The sequence below is a fragment of the Lytechinus pictus genome, chromosome 2 (assembly GCF_037042905.1).
Source record: "Lytechinus pictus isolate F3 Inbred chromosome 2, Lp3.0, whole genome shotgun sequence".
Classification (NCBI taxonomy): Eukaryota; Metazoa; Echinodermata; class Echinoidea; order Temnopleuroida; family Toxopneustidae; genus Lytechinus; species Lytechinus pictus.
Genome location: NC_087246.1, coordinates 8,273,012 through 8,280,274, shown reverse-complemented (window position 1 = coordinate 8,280,274; position 7,263 = coordinate 8,273,012). Strand labels below are relative to the sequence as shown.

At 36.5% G+C, this 7,263-nt stretch overlaps 1 long non-coding RNA gene across 1 annotated transcript; it reads right to left on the bottom strand.

The window, feature by feature from the left end:
* Positions 1-1,775: 1,775 nt before the first annotated feature.
* LOC129253610 (uncharacterized) lies at positions 1,776-5,780 on the bottom strand. The gene is made up of 3 exons (XR_010292731.1): positions 5,730-5,780; positions 5,119-5,182; positions 1,776-1,928 (listed from the first exon to the last, which is right to left on the bottom strand). It is a non-coding gene; the product is annotated as an uncharacterized LOC129253610 (long non-coding RNA).
* Between the last annotated feature and the right edge of the window lie 1,483 nt (positions 5,781-7,263).

The following is a 7,263-nucleotide window of genomic DNA, read 5'->3' as shown; positions in this document are numbered from 1 at the left end:
AAAGATCGAAGCGTTGATAAATGTCAGTTTAATGTATACGAACAGTAATTCCAAATAGCATCATGTTTTAGTGCTACCTGTAGCAGAAATGAACAACAAGCAATGGCAATCTTTAGTTCAAGGAACTTTCTTTCCAAATATATCTTTTCTAGGCCAAGACATGAAATTGAAACACGATTCTGCATGAATAGCTCAGTAATACCATAAAGTTAAATAATAAGGGTCATTCGGACATTTGAATTCATGGGATATGCTGGGTGGAACAACCTCAATGAAAATCAAAGAAACAGTCGGTCGTTAAATGCTTTTAAGTCAGGATTTTATAATAAAAATCAAAGGAAATTATGATTTTCCGTATATCGTATGAAACAATCAAAATATGTGAAAAAAAATAATAAATTTAGAGCCTGGCTTAGAGCCTGGAGCGTTGTGGCCCAGTGGATTAGTCTTCGGACTTTGAAACAGAGGGTCGTGGGTTCGAATCCCAGCCATGGCGTAATTTCCTTCAGCAAGAAACTGATCCACAGTGTGCTGCACTCAACCCAGGTGAGGTAAATGGGTACCGGTAGGAAGTAATTCCTTAAAAAGCTGTGTGCGCTATGAACGCCTAGCTTAGCCGGGTAATATAGGAGCGCCTTGAGCACCTAACAAGGTGGATATGTGCGCAATATAAATACCCTATATTATTATTATTAACAAAAATGTGTGATACTTTGATAATTATTTTAATTATTTGGATAACGACGAAGTTCATATTGTTATCATTACTTTTATATTATTGATTTATTTTTGCTTAGATTTTAATGTACTTTTTTGTTTGTTAGTTTTTTCTTATTCTTTTGGGTTCAATATTTTTATAGACATTATAATAAATATTTTATTGTACTGCTGATTATATAAATATTACTGATTCAGTCCAACTAATAAAAGAACAATGTGTCTCATGCGGACAGGACCCCTGTAGAAAGCAGTAATGAAACTGACAATGCTACCCTGTATTAATAAACCTATAAATGAATGAATGAATGAATAAATAAATAAATAAATAAATAAATAAGTAAATAAATAAATAAATAAATAAATAAATAAATAAATAAATAAATAAATAAATAAATAAATAAATAAATAAATAAATAAATAAATAAATAAATAAATAAATAAATAAATAAGATTGAAATTATTTTGAGTATCGTTTTTAAACAAATTCAAGTTCATCAGATTTTTTATGGTAATAGAAGTGTGCCAGACATGGGAAGTATATTTGAGAATGGACCTAATTTATCATAGGCGGATCCAGGAGGGGGAGGGACCCCGGTCCCTTCGTAATGGCGGAGCAAAAAAAAAAGAAAAATAATAGATGAGAGAGAAGAAAAAAAGAAGGGGAAAAGGGAGGAGGAGGAAGACGAGTAAATGAAACAAGGCGAGGGGAAAAATTGGTAAATAAAGAAATCTTCCATCTCACTGTATAAAATTTTCGCTCGTGCTTCGATCGCGCTCGCATTGCTATCTGATGATGAGATTCATTATCTTGTTCAATTGGCTGATATCAAGTTTTGAAGTCAATATACAAAACATATTTTAGCTCGGACATCTAGCTTTCACTATTTTTTTTTAAATTATAATGTCCCTTTTTTAGGCCTGAATATCAAGAATTTTCAGCTTGCGCTTCGAGCCCGCGTTATTTGATCTGTGATATGCATATCCTTTTATTGGCAAATAAAAGATAATAATTACAACAAGGATAGGACTATAACATAATGTTACAATACTTGACCCTCCCTTAACTATTGCGAATAACATACCAGCCTTTTTGCAGACGCCGGCAGATAGCAAGGCTGTACATGGGTAATCATTCCACAGGCCGGTTCTGTCCACCTGGATGCAGTCTTCATTATTGAAGAAGTTGTTTGGTTCTCCTTCTTTCCAATCTGAATAAATACAATGACAAATGAAATATATAAGATTGAAATGATACGGAAAGAGATAAAGATGGTAGCTAAAAATAGGCCATTACCAGTGATAGGTGTATTTAGAGAGCACAAGTTCCTTGGGTGGCACTTTGAGAGTACGCAAACAACTTTTTCTTCCTTTCTCTTTTTTTGTCCCCTTTTCCTAAATTTTTGGCTTCCATCATGGGGCGGTCGCCTCCACCCGCTATAGCGCATTCCCTGTTTACATCGAAGATTCACCAAAGTACTTGCCTGACATTTTGTGCTAGCAGCTTAGAACATGGATCAAACGTCAAATCTTTATTTCAAGACTATAACACTTTATTGATACTTAATCATTTAAAAGAGATTTTGAGAAAAATGCCTCGTTCAAAAAAGGGAAGGAGATCTCGGAGTATTTTTTAGGAGCGCAAAGAGGAGAAATTAAAGATACGACAAAGGAGGAAGAGAAATACTAGAAATTCAATGAAAACCAGAGGAGCTCCATCTCCCTACATGAGGATCCTTCAGTTAAAAAGGGGCGGCAGAGCAAAGTTGAACGTTGGAGAGGGGGTACAGCGAAAAAACGGACACATTTTCTTTCAAAAAAGGCACTCTTTAAAAAAAAAGGAAGACTTATCTACTCCACTCACATGAATCTTAAGGCACGTACGGTTATTTTAACAGGTTTTTTTTTCCTTCATAACTAGTAACATATGAAAATGAAATCATTTTTTACTTCTTTATTACCCGAATCGCCTAAAAAAATTGAACGAATTCACTAAATATCAGTAATCAGATCTCCTTCATTTCAATAGTTCCAATAGATTACTTCAAATTCATAAAGTCGCTCTTAAGTTACGAACAACTTTATGAAGATCCAACTTTTGCCTATAGGGGAGGGGGTGCAAGGAAAGCACTTCATCCACATTTATCATGTTTAGCCCGATCAGTCACTAAAAGTTATTTTTTGAGGAGGTATTCCGATCTAACATCTTACAATTTATTTCAAGAACATTTCAACTTTATTTTTACAAACACAATGAGGCCTAACTAATTAATGCAAGCACAAAGCACGAACTAAAACTGTCTACACAAAGATTTTCAAGGTATGGGTCTGAGATTTCGTATAGTGTGTAATGTTTCAGGGACCGCGGAAGTGGGGGGGGGGGGGGCTGGATGGGTTCAGCCCCCCACTTTTTTCCAAATCCGTTTAAAAAATGTAAACATGACCAAATGATTGTGATTTTTTGGCATGGTCACCCCCCCCCCCCCCCACTTTGAAAACAGTTCCGCAGCCCATGTGTTTATCATGCAAACTTTTGTGAATTTTTCTATTGTTTTATTTTTTTTCTCAAAATTATGAATTTAGGGTGCACTTTTGGCCAGATTGTACTAATTTAGAAAAGTTGTAATATTAGTCATTAGAGTTGTATAATTTGTTCCTAATGCATGTAAGAAATGTAACTTTACTAGTTTAGTTTGATTTCTTGTTGAAAATATGATCTTTGGCAATTCTTAAATATTTCAAATGGTCAATTTGTGCACTTTAATTTTTATAGTATCTCCTATTTCCTCCACATTTGAAAGGATACAGTTCCATGCAAGATAGTACAATAAAGCTATTAAAGGGAAAAGAAAAATAGGAATTCAGAGTAAATCGAATAAAAAATTAAGTGTTAAAGTAAAGTGAGTAAAGTAATTGAATTTAATTAAAAGAAATTATCAGTGTTTGACGTCAATTACAATATTTCAATTACAATTACTTTCCCTTTAAAAAATCAATTATAAATTACAATTACTCTAAAATATGTAATTAATTACGTAATTGATCAATTACTCTGTAATTGAGCCCAACCCTAACATAGGCCTATGTACTTTACCCAGTAGCGTACCTAGGATTTTCAATAGGATGGGGGGGGGGGCAAAATCGTCCGCCAAAAAATTTGACAAGCAAGAAAAAAAAAAAGGTCTTCAACCACAAATAACACAATTTCGTACCAGAAAAAAAAATGACAAGCCATAAAAAAAAAAAGGGGGGGGGGTCCTCAACAGGATATGAAGGACATTTCGCACCAGAAAAAAAAATGACAAGCAAAAGAAAAAAAAGGTATTCAACTTCAAAGGAGGGGGCTACTGGCTCGTCAGGGATCAGTTGTGACTCGTCAGGGGGGCAGTCTGCCCGCCCCCATAGGTACGCTAGTGACTTTACCCTTACCTGTTTATAAAAAGGAAAAACTAAAGGGGGAAAAAGAATGGCTGTCTCTTCTGATTTCTTGACACATTTCTTATTTAAGTCCTGCATGTGACAAGGATGGAACGTTCCAGTTGTGCGTATGGAACACGCTTAATTTTTCCTCGTATTCCTCGACATAATTAAACATGAAATTCATCAATTTGAAATGTGTTTTTCCAGAATCATAGTTAGGAACACTTGTTCTAAATTTAATTCGAGGTTAAAATGGATCAATTTTATGATCAAAAGAAAAAGAAGTGGCGAAAGGGGCAAATCATATTTTGGAAGGGACGAGCGCTAAATAAAGAAACCGAGCGCTCATTTGGGCAGGAAAAGAGTGGTTTTTAAGAACAAAAAATCTGAAATGAAGAACAGATACCTATGAGAAGCAGGGGCGTCGATCCATTTTTCAGATTGGGGGGGGGGGGGCAAAATCATGAATCAACGTTCCAAATAGGCTCGATCACACAAAACAAACAAACCCACACACACATAGGCCTATATATATATATACATATATACATACATACATACCTACATACATACATACATACATATATATATATATATATATATATATATATATATATATATATATACTTGTAAATAATTCAGCATCAACGCAAGACGTAGCTTCCATGTATCTCTTTATTACAAGCTTTCGGCCAATGGGGCCTTCATCAGGCCTATAATGCATTGAAACAAACAGAACAAACCATACAAATAAGGTCGAAATAACAAAGTAAATGTGTAACAAAGGGTACAGAACAGAAGGGTTACACTAAGATAACAAAAATAACAGAAATTAACAACAGAGGGGGTTGAGTACAGAACAGAAGGATTATAGTAAGATAACAAAAAATAACAACAGAGGGGGTAATGACTTGAACGAGATGGTGGAATACAATAGAAACGATTGGGAAACTTAAGTGTGTGAAAGGACAAGGTATTTACCGGCATTGAAATTAACTTGGGATTCTGTTCATCAGGAGGAGTAGTGGGTCTTGTGTAGGTAATACTGTGAAAAAATGAGGATAATGTTTCAAGTAAAATGATAACTCGTTTCAATATTGTATCTTGTGTTTGGGTACATAACTATATTGATCCGTTTACATAGTATTCAAGTAACTGGTGATACAAGTTGTAGTTTGAGACATAAAAGGGTACATTGTCATGCGCGGGGAAATATATACGTGTAATTTATATTGATGTTTGAGCGGTAAGCAACATAATAAACAAAATAACAGATTAAACATACAGCCATCAGGAGCAAAATAAACATACAGCCATGAGGAGCAAAGAAATTGTAATAATCAATCAAATAATCAGATACAATCAAGTGATCAAGATACTAAAAGCATACCAAACTGTATAGGGGTAAAGAGATGTGGCTATTAAACTATATGAAGTGGCCTGTTGGGGCGGGTGAGACTGTAAATTAAACAATGAAATAGGTCGAAAAGGTATGTAACGGGTTTAATAATTACCAAACATTATTATGCATATATATATGAATATGTATATATTACACAAGATCAGATAAATTCAAATACAAAAGTAGTTACCTATAATTCCAGTGTCAGTGAGAGTGTGTCGACTGGGTGTGCAGGTATGAGGTAAAGTGAGGTGAAGTGAATGCGTGTGTGTGCGTGTGTGGGGCATGCAATGGGTCATTGGTTCTAATTATCAACATTGATTCCGTTTGGGGTGAGGGTGCGTAGAGTGGTGATCCAGTATGATTCTCGGTGTAAGATGATTGAGCGGTATTTATTGTTAATCTGTTCTATTGCCATGATTGAAACATCGTTTATAGAATGATCAGGGAGGTTAAAGTGGAGGACATAGGGGATGATTTTATTGTTGTGATTGGTGGTGCGGTTGTAGTTGCGGATTTCTGATCTGGTGTTACTGAATCTGGTGTAGAGTGTGTTTTCTGTTTTACCAACGTATTGTTTATGACATTTTTTGCATGTGATGAGGTATATGATCCATTCAGATTTGCAATTGAGTTGTGAATTGATAGGGTATGTTTGGCCGGTGATCGTGCTGGTATATGTTTGATTTTCTGTTGTGTAATTGTGTAACATGCATCTTTTTGATTGGCAGTTGCGGAAGCCGTTGATGTTGTCGTTGTCTTTGTGTCTGTTGTGTTTTGGTGTGGGGTCAGCCGCTTTTGTAAGGAGGTCACGTAAAGTGCGGGCTCTCCTGAAGGCTACCATGGGGGGGTCCTGGAAGGTGGTATGAAGTAGCTGGTTTTCTGATAATGTTGGGTTGTGTTTGTGGATGATTCGAGGGATTTTAGCTGTGATGGGGTCATAGGTAACTACTAGGGGGGTTCGGGAAGAAGGGGGGCGTTTGGTGTTATTAAGTAATTGGTCACGTGGGATTTGACGTGCGCGGTCGATTTGTTCCTGAGTGTGTTTGGGGTCGTAGTTACGTTGTGTGAAGTGTTGTTGGAGTGCATTAAGGTGGAAATCGCGGCGCATGGGTTGGGAGCAGTTGCGTGTGATGCGGAGTGCTTGACTGTAAGGGATATCTGTTGAAGATGTGATGGGGGTGACAGGAAGATGGGAGGAGATAAGCATGGGAGTCGGTGGGTTTGGTGTGTAGGTCAGTTTCTATTAAGTTATTGTCCATTCTTACAGTTGTGTCAAGGAAAGGGACTTCAGAGCGGGATGCTTCAAATGTGAATTTAATTGTGGGGTGGAGGGAGTTGGTATCATTTTGGAATTTGGTGAGAAGTCAGGGGGATGCGGTCCAAATGAAAAAAATATCGTCGATATATCTCTTCCAAGAGCCGTTCAAGATGGATTTTTGTCCGTGGAGTAGTTTTTCTTCAATTGTACCCATGAATATGTTAGCATATGAGGGGGCTACGGGCGTACCCATGGCGGTGCCTTGAATTTGTAAGTAGTGGGTTCCATTGAATTTGAAATTATTGAGGGTCAATGTGAGGTGTAGGAGACGGATAAGGTGGTCAGTGGGTGGGTATGGGTATGGAAAATCAAACATATACCAGCACGATCACCGGCCAAACATACCCTATCAATTCACAACTCAATTGCAAATCTGAATGGATCATATACCTCATCACATGCA